This window comes from Equus przewalskii, chromosome X, assembly GCF_037783145.1.
Source record: "Equus przewalskii isolate Varuska chromosome X, EquPr2, whole genome shotgun sequence".
NCBI lineage: Eukaryota > Metazoa > Chordata > Mammalia > Perissodactyla > Equidae > Equus > Equus przewalskii.
In genome coordinates this window covers 36282000-36294671 of record NC_091863.1, presented here as the reverse complement: position 1 = coordinate 36294671, position 12672 = coordinate 36282000, and the positions used below count along the sequence as shown (strand labels likewise).

At 38.5% G+C, this 12672-nt stretch overlaps 1 long non-coding RNA gene across 1 annotated transcript in view; it reads right to left on the bottom strand.

Annotated features, from left to right (window-relative positions):
* Window positions 1-731: 731 nt before the first annotated feature.
* Window positions 732-12672, bottom strand: part of LOC139080971 (uncharacterized) — a 34696-nt gene continuing 22755 nt past the window's right edge. The window contains exon 2 of the long non-coding RNA XR_011535860.1: window positions 732-2067. This is a non-coding gene — a long non-coding RNA (uncharacterized lncRNA). The remainder of the gene's footprint in view (window positions 2068-12672) is intronic.

The following is a 12672-nucleotide window of genomic DNA, read 5'->3' as shown; positions in this document are numbered from 1 at the left end:
ATTAGGTACCACCTTTATGATGTCATTTAATCTTGATTGCTTCCTAAAGGCCCTGTCTCCAAATACAGTCACATTGAGGGTTGGGGCTTCAACAGATGGATTTTGGGGGACACAATTCAGTCCGTAGCATTAGGCATATGATCTTCACATTAAGTGCCAATGCTACATTAGATAAACTCCATTCATTTCTTATGAAAAGTGCTTCAAAAGTTAGCGATATATGAACACTTTCTTAGCAAGATAGAGAAGATCTATTTCAAATCAATAGCTAACATCATTCTTAGTGAAATATGAAAGGTATTCATGTTAAATCTTAAACCAAGCAAGGATGACCCAGTGTTCCTATTATTATTTGATATTATTTAGGGGAAGATATGGCAAAGATCATAAAATATGTAACAGAAATGAGAAACAGTACTACTGGATAGGATAAGATAATTCTTTTATTTTTCTTTTAAAGAGAATTTATTCTGGAATTCTTATAGGAAACATTACTTGGCTACTAATTTATATAGATGTTTCCGCAATTAAACAAAATCCTTTGAATTTTGATTTCTTGCTCTGGACATTCAAATAAAAGTGTGACTTATACAGTAATAATTGCGTTTTAAAAGTCTTTATAGTATACAATGACAAATGGAAATATATTTATAATCTGTTGAACTTTGGTGAGTCAGACTGCCACAATTATTTTGGTGAAAGTAAGTAATTTTCCAGGGAATCTGGTCTTGTTTTGTTTTTTTTCCATCATGGAAGGATTATGGGTTTTTTCTTTTTTATTGTGGTAAAAAACACATAACATGAAAATTTACCATTTTAACCATTTTTAAGTGTACAGTAGTGTTGACTATATGCATGTTTGTTGTGCAACAGATCTCTAGAACTTTTTCATCTTGCAAAGTTGAAACTCTATGCCTACTGAACAACTCTTCATTTCCCCCCCCCCCCCCAGCTCCTGGTAACCACATTCTACTTTCTGTTTCTATGAGTTTGACTGCTTTAGATACCTCATATAAATCTAATCATGCAGTATTTGTTTTTTTATGACTAGCTTTTTCACTTAGCATAATGTCCTTAAGATTAATCCATGTTGTAGCATATGACAGGATTTCCTTCTTTTTTAAGGCTAAATAATATTCCATAAATAATAATGTGGTATGTGTGCACCACATTTCTTTATCCATGTTGATGGACATTTGGGTTGCTTCTGCCACTTAGCTATTGTGAATAATGCTGAAACGAACATGGGTGTGCAAATATCTCAAGATCCTGTTTTCAATTCTTTTAGATATATACCAAGAAGTGGGATTGCTGATTCATATGGTAGTTATATTTTTAATTTTTGAGGAAATTCCACTACTTTTCTCTAGTGGCTGCACCATTTTACATTCCCACCAACAGTCCACAAGGGTTCCAATTTCTCCATGTTCTCATCAGCACTTGTTATTTTCTGCGTTTTGCTTTTTTTTTTTTTTTTTTTAATAGTGGCCATCCTAATGGGTGTGAGGTGATACCTCATTGTGGCTTTGATTTGCGTTGCTCTGATGATTAATGATATTGAGCATCTTCTCATATGCTTGTTGGCATTTGTACATCTTCTTTGGAGAAATGTCTATTCTATTCTAAAATGAACAGACAGTTTTCAGTTGGGTGTTTTCTGTTGCTACTGAGTTGTAAAGTTCTTTATATATTCTGGATATTAATCTGTTATCAGGTATATGGTTTGAAAATATTTTCTCCCATTCTGGAGGTTTTCTTTTAACTCTGTTGATTGTTTCCTTTGCTGCACAGAAGCTTTTAAGTATGTTGTAGTGCCATTTGTCTATTTTTGCTTTTGTTGCTTGTGCTTTTGGCGTCATATTCAAGAAATCATTGCCAAATCAAATGCCATGAAGCTTCTCCCTTATGTTTTCTTCTTGTAATTTTATAGTTTCGGGTCTTACATTTAGGTCTTTATTCCATTTTGAGTTGGTTTTTGTATGTGGTGTAAGGTATGGATTGAACTTCATTCTTTTGCATGTACATAGAATAAGATGATTCTTATTTTCAGATGATAAGATAGGCTACCTAGAAAATCCAAAAGAGTAATTTTTAAAGACCATCTTACAAGTAATGAGACAATTCAGAAAAGTTATGAGTGTAGGATAAATATATAGAAATCAACAGCTTTCTGGTAAAAAAGTAATAACCATTTAAACAACACAATGGAAAAATCACTTTCATAATAACAAAGATATCTCTTAGAAGACCCAGAAATAACCTTAGGTTGAAACATAGAGCAACCATTTAAAACACACTAAAAATTAGCAAGAAATAAAAATGAAGACGTGGAGAAAAATACTATGTTCCTGGATAGGAAGTTTGAATATGCTTAAGATGTCAATTTTTCCCAAATTAAATTGCAGGCTTAACATAGTATAAGTAAAAATCCCAGTGAGGTTTGAAGAGAGAACTTAACAAAATGATTATGACGTATTTGGAAATATAAATATATGAAAATAGTTTTAAAACATGAAAAAGTTAATGAGCAGAGACTCTTCCTCCCCAGGTTTTAAAGTTTTAATAATTGAAGCAGTATGAGAGTAACATAGGAATAAATTGCAGATCCATGAAGCAAGTAACAGACTTCTCTGTGTGTGTGTGTGTATGTGTGTGTGTGTGTGTGTGATTGTCTATAAAGGCAACATTGACAATTAGTAAAAGAACTTCAGTTTCCCTGGTGATGATGGAGTAACAGGGTCCAAATTCACCCTTGCACCTTAAACAACTAGAAAACAAAATTGTGAAACAATTGTTTTCAGATATTGGTCAATAAGCAGAGCAAGACTGTAATTTCTGAAAACAAAGAATCAAGGGAGTTGAGCCCTATGATTGTCCCAGATTACTATCTTGAGGCAGTTTCTCTGCCACAGTAAAAGGAGGGGCAATATAAAGAAAGCCTGGTGGTCTCACCAAGTTCAGAAGACAAGAATTGGAGTTCAGGGAAGCCAAGGAGTTTGGAATTTGTGGGGAAGCGTCCTGGAGATGAGGGAGCTCTGGTTATTTGTAGACAGGTCAACTCTAGCATTTTGCTGTGGCTGACTTCTGGTCTTCTAATGGGTGAGAAACAATTACTCAAGTTGGGAGAAAGAATCACCAGACAGCAGTAAGCCAAAGAATTCCCAGAGCTCATCAAGGGCTGGAAATAATTTGTGTTCCCACAGAGTGGAAAGACCTTGTCATAGGTGGAAGGCTTGGGTAGAGTCCTCCTCAGGGGACTATTGCTTTAGTAGTAAGACTAGGTTAATCCTAGACTACAGACTATTCTAGATCTGCACTAACAAAGCTTAAAGGCAAGACTCAAAAGGATACAGCTGGCCCCAAGTGACTTAATGGTATACCAGAACAAAGTCCAATACTATTTTAAAGGAATAAAAAAAAAAAAAGCATTCACCAAAGTAAAATTCAAAATGTCTAGCATCCAATCAAAACTTCTCAGGCAGGCAAAGAGACAAGAAAATATCATCCACAACCAGGAGAAAATTTAATCAATAGAAACGAAGCCAGAAATGATAATGATGATGGAAGTCAGAAACAAGAATATTAAATCAGCTAATGTAAATATATTTATATGTTCAAGAAGGCAGGGGAAAACATGAACATGATGGAAAGAGAGGACGATATTAAAAAGGCCAAAATGGGACTTCTAGAGGTGAAAAATACAATATCTGAAAGGAGAAATATACTGGACAGGATTAGTAGCAGATTAGACATTGCAGAAGAAAAGATTAGTGAACATGAAACACAGAGAGAAAATTGATTAATTGAACTTGATCAAAATTTAAAACTTTTGTTCTTCAAAATATATAGTTAAGAACATTAAAAAAGAAGCCACAGACTGGGAGAAAATATTTGTAAATTACATATCCAACAAAGGACTTGTATCTAGAATAAATAGAGAACTTTGAAAACTCAGCAAACAGCCCAATTAAAAAAATAGGCCCAAAACTTGAAGAGACACTTCACCAGAGAACATATTTGAATGGCAAATAAACACACGAAAAGGGGTTCAAGAGCCAGCCTGATGGCCTATTAGTGAAAGTTTGGCAGTCTCACTGCTTTGGTGGCCCAGGTTCATTTCTCAGTCACAGAACCACACCACCCATCTGTCAGTTGCCATGCTGTGATGGCTGCTCACATAGAAGGACCTACAGCTAGGATATACAACCATGCACTGGAGCTTTGGGGAGGAAAAAAAATAAAAAGGGTGTTCAACATTATTTGCCATTAAGGAAATGCAAATTAAAGCCACAATGTGCCACCATTACACACCCATTAGAATGGCTAAAATAAAAACTATATATATTAACAATACCAGGTGCTGGCTAGGATGTAGAGCAACTGGTAGATATGCAAAATGGTCCAGCCACTTCGGAAAACAGTTTGGAAATCTCTTGTAAAGTTAAACATACTTACCATATGACCCAGTGATCCCATGCCTAGGTATATACCCAAGAGAAATGAAAACGTATTTCTGCACAAACATACTCAAATATTCATAGCAGCTTTATTAATAGTAGCCCCGAGTTGGAAAGAATTCGAACGTCAATTAACTAGTGAGTGAATAAACAAACTGTGATATAGATATACAATTGAATGCTACTCACCAAAAAAGGGGAACAAACTATTGATACATGCAACAACATGGATGACTCTCGAAAGCATTATGTTAAGTGAAAGAAGATGGAGAAGAAAAGTCTGTATGATCTATTCGTATAACATTCTAGAAAAGGCAAAACTGTAGTGGTAGAAAACAGATCAATGGATGCCAGGGGTGTGGGCAGGGGACTGATAGCAAAAGGTCACATGGGAGCTTTTGCAGATGTTGCAGGTGTTCTAAATCATGATTGAATTGGTGGTTACATGACTGTATGTCAATATTCATCCAATTTTACACTTAAAATTGGTGAATTTTAGTGCATGTAAATTATACCTCAATTAAGCTGATTAAAAAAAATCAGGAGTCTCCTGATGTGGTGCCTTGAGAGAGAAACAACATCACCTCTGAAATTTTTCTAACAAAAATATTTAACTAGGATCTACCCTTGAATAAACTCTCAGGCTAACCAGGTGGTGAGACATTCTACAAGACAACTTGCCTGAAATATTAAAAAACTGTCAGTATCATCAAAGACAACAAAAGGAGACTAAAGGCCCACAATACCTAAATACAATGTGTAATCCTTGAATTGGTTCTAGATCAGGAAAAATAAAACTATAAAGTATATAATTGGAATAACTGGGGAGATTTGAATATGGACAGTTTATTAGATAACAATGCTGTGTGAATGTTATTTCCCAAGTATTTTGTTTATATAAGAAGAATGCTCTTGTTTTTAGGAGATACATGGTGAAGATTTTTAGGTGAAGTTCAAGTGTCAAAATGACTGCATCTATCAAGTTGTTCAGGAAAAAAAACAAAACAAAGAGAGAAGGGGGAGGGGAGGAAGGCGGGGAGAAGAGACAAAGAGTTAAAGGAAATATGCCAAAATACTAACAATTGGTGAATATAGGTAAAGGGTATATGGATATTCATTGTATTATTGTTTTAATGTTTTTTAAATCTTTCTGTAATTTTGAAATTTTCAAAATGAAAAATTAAGAAATAACAAGTATTACAATGAAGTTAACTTAGCTTAAGACTTTAAGATAACTTACTGCAAGTTTTAAAGCAAGAATTAAAAAACATGATGCATGGTCAGTCGTATGCTGTTCACTAGAAACATTGATAAACTTTTAGAGAGCGAAGTGTTTTGGACCTTTAATAAACAAAAGCTTTAAATGTAAAGGACTTCAGTGGGAGAAGACAATACATTGACTAGAAAAAGAGCTCTTCAGAACAGAAAACTATGTAGTCCACCTTAACAGTAATTATAAGTGGATTAAATTCACTGTCAAAATTCAAACCATAGAAACTGAACGTTTACTGACTACGTATACTCTGACTAAAGAAGAACTTCCCACGTACAAAAGAAATTGAAGGCAACAGATAAAGATTAATGGATTTGTTAATGAAATTAAAACTTTGGAACATCAAAAACATAAAATCAGACCGTAGGTATTTTAAGCAGATACAACAAATGATGGCTTATCAGATTTATCTTCGATAGGTAAAACGTATGTCATACACAGTCCATGAGGAATATTCTAGAACTAATGGAAAATAAGTGAAGAACTCAGTCACAAAACAGAGAAATAAAAATGATTGACAAACCTAAAATTGTATTTAACCTTGAATGTAATCAGAGAAATATTAATGAAATACTATAATAAAGTTCTATTTCTATGAAATCATTGTCGTAAATTTTTAAAAGTGGTAATATCCTTACTGCTGAGGAAAATGGGGAATCCGTACTTTCTCCCATTTCTGCTGGTACAGCTTTTCTGAAAAGCTATTGGGGAATATCTATGTAGAGCCTGAAAATATCCATACTGTAGTAAGTCTTCCGAAGGAAATACTCAGAGATGCAGACCAAAGTTTATGCACTAAGTTAGTCTTTGTAACATTAGGTAAAATAGTGAAGATATGGAAATAGCAGAAATGGCCTACGATTAGAGGTTGATTAAATCCATTTCAATACATACAAGGAAACAATATGATGCAGCCATTAAGAAGCATTATGAAGCATTTTTTAATGACATGAGCAATTACTTAAGATATAAATTCTAAGGGAAAATAGTCAGAGTTCAAAATTTTATATAGAGAAAACTTCAGCTATTTAAATATGTATGCTCAGAAAAGGGCTTGAAGGAAATAGTCTAAAATGTTCACAGTAGTTATCTCTGGGTTATAGGATTTAATTGATTTTCACTTTTCCTTTGTACTTTTATGATTTCATATTTTCCTTAGGATATATGTCTTACCTATATTTGGAACATTGACAACATTATTAATAAGAATGAGACGTGGTCTCTGCTCTCATTTGGGGAAGGAAAGACTGTAGTACTTAAACCTTGCTGAATCAACCCTGGAACCATCTGGATTGGATCGTTTCATTCAGGATTCTTTCCTGCGATACCTCTGCCCAGCGGTCCCTCATCTGCAGCAACACTTCCAAGGCTGGGGGAGGTGGGGCGTGCCCGGGTATTTTGAGGCAACCCATTTACTGCATAGATGATTCCGATTCCTTGGAAGTTCCTCTCTAATGAGCTGAAATTGAAATCTTCTAAACATAATATGGCTTCCTCTCACTGTCCCTGGGCCAGCTAAGCTAAATGCACCACTCCTCGCCTTCAAATATCCAAAGCTGGCCACACACTGTGTCACAGTTTTCAGACCTTTCAAGACCATGGGCACCCTAACCACGCTACTCAAAGTGTGGTCTGTGGACCAGCAGCATGGACATCACCTGGGAGCTTGTAAGAATTTAGAATCCTGAATGGAATCTGCATTTTAACAAGATCCTCAGGTAGTTTGTGTGCACATTACAACAGTTTAAGAGGCGTTGGTCTTGAGGAGTACCCATTCTCATTTGTGAGCATTTCATTTAATAGGTGCTCTCCAGACGGAAAAATATTCCAATATTCTTGTAAACAAAGCAATTGTTAGCGCTTCTGTTCCATTCATTATGGAAACGAATAGTTATGGAGCTTGTTGCTTTATGCAAGCCGCTGTTGTCGGGCACTGTTACCTTTACTGTTAAGTGTAAGACAAATGTGAAAAATTAAGTCACTGCAAAGGTCTAAGAGTTTCAGGCCCCAGTGGAAGAATTGCCATAAGACATAAGTGATAAGTTGGCAAAAGGATTATATAAACAATGATGGCTATTGGGACTAAGAAGAGGAAGAGATCATCTGAGTACAGGAAGGTTACAGCTGGGTGAGCTTGTATCTGGGCTTGTAATGATTAAATACCCCTGGTAGGGGCCAAGCTGTAGTCAGCTCATCTCTGGATACGGTCATGGTGGATTTGTGGTCTAGGGCAGGGGTTCTCAAACTTTCAGGAGCATCAGCATTACCTGGAGGGCTTGTTAAGCCACAAACTGGTGAACTTCTGAAATTGTCTGAGTTTCTCATCCAGTAGATCCCGAGCAAGGCCTGAGAATCTGCATTTCTAAGCAGTTCTTAGGTGATGCTCATGCTGCTGGTCTGGGGAATCACACTTTAAGAATCACTAATCTAGTAGAAATGACATGGATCTTGGAGCTAGTTTTGGTTCTACCACTCATTCATTTAGGTGGCAAGTATTTTTTTCTTTTTGAGGTTTCTCTTTGAGAAGTGGAGAATTACAACACCCATCTTACATGTGTTTGTGACAAGCAAAGGAAATAAAGGTCTATGGAAGCAGCTTAGTACACTACCTGGTACATTGCAGGTACTCCTAGTAAAACTTAATTTCCATTCCTTTCCCCAAAGTAATCCTACATGACAATGTCAGCTGCAACGTCTTCTTCAGGGGTGAAGGAATAATGTTTTTGGTGTGAAGGTCACTTGGGAGCAGACGTAGGCCCTTTTTGGAGGGTCTTGGGTGGGAGAGCCTTCCATGCCATTGGCACAAACTCGTTAGTGTCTTTTGAGTGGCTGTGTTGGCCATCTTTTACTTTGATGACAATTTGTATTGCCTGGCAGCAAGTCTACACAAAGATACCTTAAGGCTTAGAGAGAGCAGTACCATTCCAGCACCCTACCTAAAGGAGTGATTTGAGAAATAGAAACTAGATTTTACATTCTACCAGAGAAATATAAAATCTATTTCTAATTTATTAGAACTAGAAATTCTAAGGTAACTCCCTTAGACTTTTTATTTTTGGGAAATTCAAGCAAGGCTGTTTATTTGGACAAATGTGAATATAGACTTTTCTCCTCTTTTTGTCTAATAAGGATCCTCTAATTTCAACACCATGAACAAAATGATTTGACAACTGAATCTATTCATCCCCGTCACAACTTCTTTGGGAACTACTAGAATCCTTAAAACGAGTTGTTTTTATTTGGGTGTCTTTATTCGCTTCAATTTTAGTGTTCACACTAACAGGATCCATTAAGAAAAATGAGACCTTCCTATGTGATATCCAGATTGAAATGGGAAGTCGATGAATTCTCCTTGTACCGCCATTAGTCCTTGACTCTTTATGGGAATTTGTTTATTAGATTATAGATGATAGCTAAAATCACATAGTGAACTTTTGAAGATTGAGACACAGAACAGGTACATTTTGGTGGATGTGGAGGAGAAAAAGGATCATCCTGAAGCTGGAGTCATTGCCTAGTTGAGTTTGGGACACTTAGTGGTCATGCTCAGGACAGTGGGCCTCTGAGGGAAGGACGTCAAGCAGAAGAATGAGATAGGAAAGGGGATGAAGTTTTCCCACTCTGCAGTCTCACTTGAGGTTTCTAAACTAGACAGAGCTTATTCTTGTTTCTTTACCCTCTCAATAGCTGAACTTTCACAGAGAAAACATGGCACCTCCCAGATTACGTGTCTTTACTGGCTGCACTGGTTGCCTTCTGGATCGAATTTAAACTGCCTATTTCAAGAGCAACCGGTATCCCTTCACTCCAGTGGTGCGTTGTATAAATAGCTATCGTGGGCAATTAGTGTCTCAGATTTTCTTCTTTCTAAATAATGTGGTTGAGTGACGTTTAATATATTTCAGTTTTTCTCTCCCCAAATCATGTCAAGTAAATTACATTTTTGTATGCCTTGCAAAGTTCACGCATATATCACTTGAACTGTGATTAAAAAGGATAAGAGGATTTTTTTAAAAAAAGGATATGACCCAGCTACTCACTAACATTTTATAAGCATAAGACTATTTCGGTCAGAAGATTTCCTCAGGAAAAAAACTTCTATTTTTCTTAGAGAAGACAATTTATTTTTTATATAGCACATATTAAGTTACTATATAACATTAAATGGGAATTTTGGTTGTTTATTATTCTTGTCTTTCTTGTCCACCCACCCACACCAATGTTACACACATTTGTTGCTCTGAATCACTTTAAGGTACCCATAAATCTGCACTCTCATAACCCTAATAGCAGAAAAAGTAGTCTGTCTGAAAATCAAGGGTGAGAATGCTCTTGACTGGTTGGGTTCTCTCAAGAAATTAACAATTTCTGAGGCTCAATTTCTGAGGGGGTTCTAACAGCACTTGGAAGGGGTGGCGCTTCACCTAAGTGCCAGGGTGCAGTCGCCGTGACCACACTTGTGAGCGATGTGCAGGCTCTTCTTTCCCAGCTAACCCTCTTTAAGAGCATCTATTTGGGCAATAGGAGGATCTAATTCCACTATTTTCTCTTACATTCTATTGTATTTCATAATCACTGCAGAGCAGGTGGCCAGCACTGGCCTAAAGAAGGCAAAAGGGCTCAAAATTTGTCCCAAAGGATGACTTCAAAAGACTGTGCCTGCAGACACCCCCTCGGTTGCTTTGTCAGCACCCCAAGCCACCACCCCATCATTGCAGCCTCTTTTCATAGTGCTCCTTGCCCTCTTGGTGCTGCTGTTTCTATTCACCACCAGCCCCCGGGCTCCTTAGCTTCGTTTAGTCACACAAACTTCTGTGCGTCACCCAGGCTGCTGCCCACCCAAGCTCTAAAGAATCAGCTGAGCCCCATCCAAAGCTCTGTCTTCCAGAGAGCCAGAGCAGAAGGCGTGCTTGGGCCTTTCTGTGCAGAAGAGCAGATGTGTGAAAGAGCTGAGTCTTAAGAGGGTGGGTTGACTTGTGGAGCAGAAGCTGCTGGTGGCCCCATTAAAGAACCCTCAACACTCACCATGCCCATGTACCCCGACCTGATGACTCCCTCCATCAACTGCATAGGGCTCTACCTGAGGGCTTTCTCTGGCCTCTGAGTTAGCTAGACTCGTGCAGGGGCACCGTGGAAGTGATGGGCAGTTAATGGGTCTAGAAGTAGCCCTCAACCAATACTGGGAGAAATTGGTGGATTTCTGTGCTCTCTGGCCTCTGGCAGGATAACTCTGAAGTGTGCTCTATGCAGTCCTCCAGAGGCCCCAGTGAGGCTGAGCCCCAGTTGCCCCCAGCAGTAATCTTCTCATTAGCTAACCCTGCATTAGTGTCCTTTCTTTCCCTGTCTCACTTACTGCCCCCTGGACCATTGCTTCCTGGCATTACCCTTCAAATCCTTGTCTCAGGCTTTGCCTCTGAGGGAACCCAGTCTAAGAGCTAGAACATGGGATATGTGAGGTGGTGGCTGCACACACCATCTGGGACCGTGTTGTGCAGGTGAGACTCCACACATTGAGGTGAGACTTTATTCCATGGTGACTGGGTGAGTACTTGATTGGACTCCTATGCTGGAGGATCATTCCAAAAACAGGGAGAATGGATTAGAGCAGTGGTTCTTGAAGTATGGTCCCTGGTCCATGAATCATCTGGAAACTTGTTAATAATGCAAATTCTTGCCTCTGCCCCAGACCTACTATATCAGACAATATGGGGCTGGGGCCCAGAAACCTGTGTTTTAATAATCCTCCCAGGTGAATCTCATGCCCCTAAAGTTTGAGAACCATTGGATTAGAGAGTGGAGGAGACGTTGGCAGCTTGGAGACCAGTTATCAGGCTATAGTGAGAGCCCTGGCGAGAGACTGTGAAGGCCCAAGCTGTCGGTTTTGATTCCCTTCTCCCTGTTCTTTATGCCGTGGAATGTGTTCTGCATGCAGGGTGTGCTTAATAAATATTTTGGCTTGATGTCTCCCATCCCATTCTCAAGTAAGTGTGAGTGGTAATGAGAGGGGAAGGGTTGGAGAGAGGTGGTGTCAGGTGACTCAGTTCATATGAGGTTCAGCTACCACTGACCACATGTCGTTTTGAGCATTATCCCCTTCTCAGTTCCAGGGACAAAGTCTTCCCCTAAAGAAATCATGACATTGGCCAAATCTGACGTCTTCTTCAGCAGCTACTCCCTCTTTGAGATCCCATGGCTTATGTGTATGGAGCTGAGGAATATTGTAAATCTGAGTCCCCATAAACTGGGCAATAAAAGCTTTTTAACTGAAATTACTTCCTGAGAAAGGGAACATTGTGTGTGGACAAGGGAAGGGAAAGAGTCTGGGAAGATGGATAGGAAGTCTCTTGCTAAGTGGCCTAAAATTCCAAATTAGTTTGTGTTAGTTTGAGACCTAATCCATATTATTATTATTTTCTGTTGCTTGAAAACCTTTTATTTTCTATTTTTAGAGTCAGCTTGACCCAGGTCTTATAAGTCATGAGTTTCTGAACCCCGTAATTATGCCCTGCAACCTTGTCCAATGGCATCCTAGACTTTCAGTGCCTGCTTATGTGGTTGTGGGAACTCAAAATGCTCCAACAGTCCCCAGGGTTGGGGTGGGTAAGGGAGACGTGGTTGGCAATGGCCCATCCCACTGGGGTACCAGCTCCCAGAACAACAAGGCCTTTGACTGAGGCCTTCACTGGAAACTGGATGACATTCTCTGGGCCAAAAGGAGCAATTGGAAAGGTAGTTTTGTGGGTTGGCTTCTGAGCCAGAGTTGAAACTAGGCTGTAGCAAGTTTGAAAGAAACCTGGCAGGGGAGGAAAAGGCCCTCCCTGTGCCAGGAACTGCATAGACTCACGACCAATCAAACAGAACCAGTGTAGCGAGGAAATCTTTCTGACTGGCAAAGATGGCTCCACTGTCTAGTGATTTACCGTAAGTGGTGACAACCAGTGT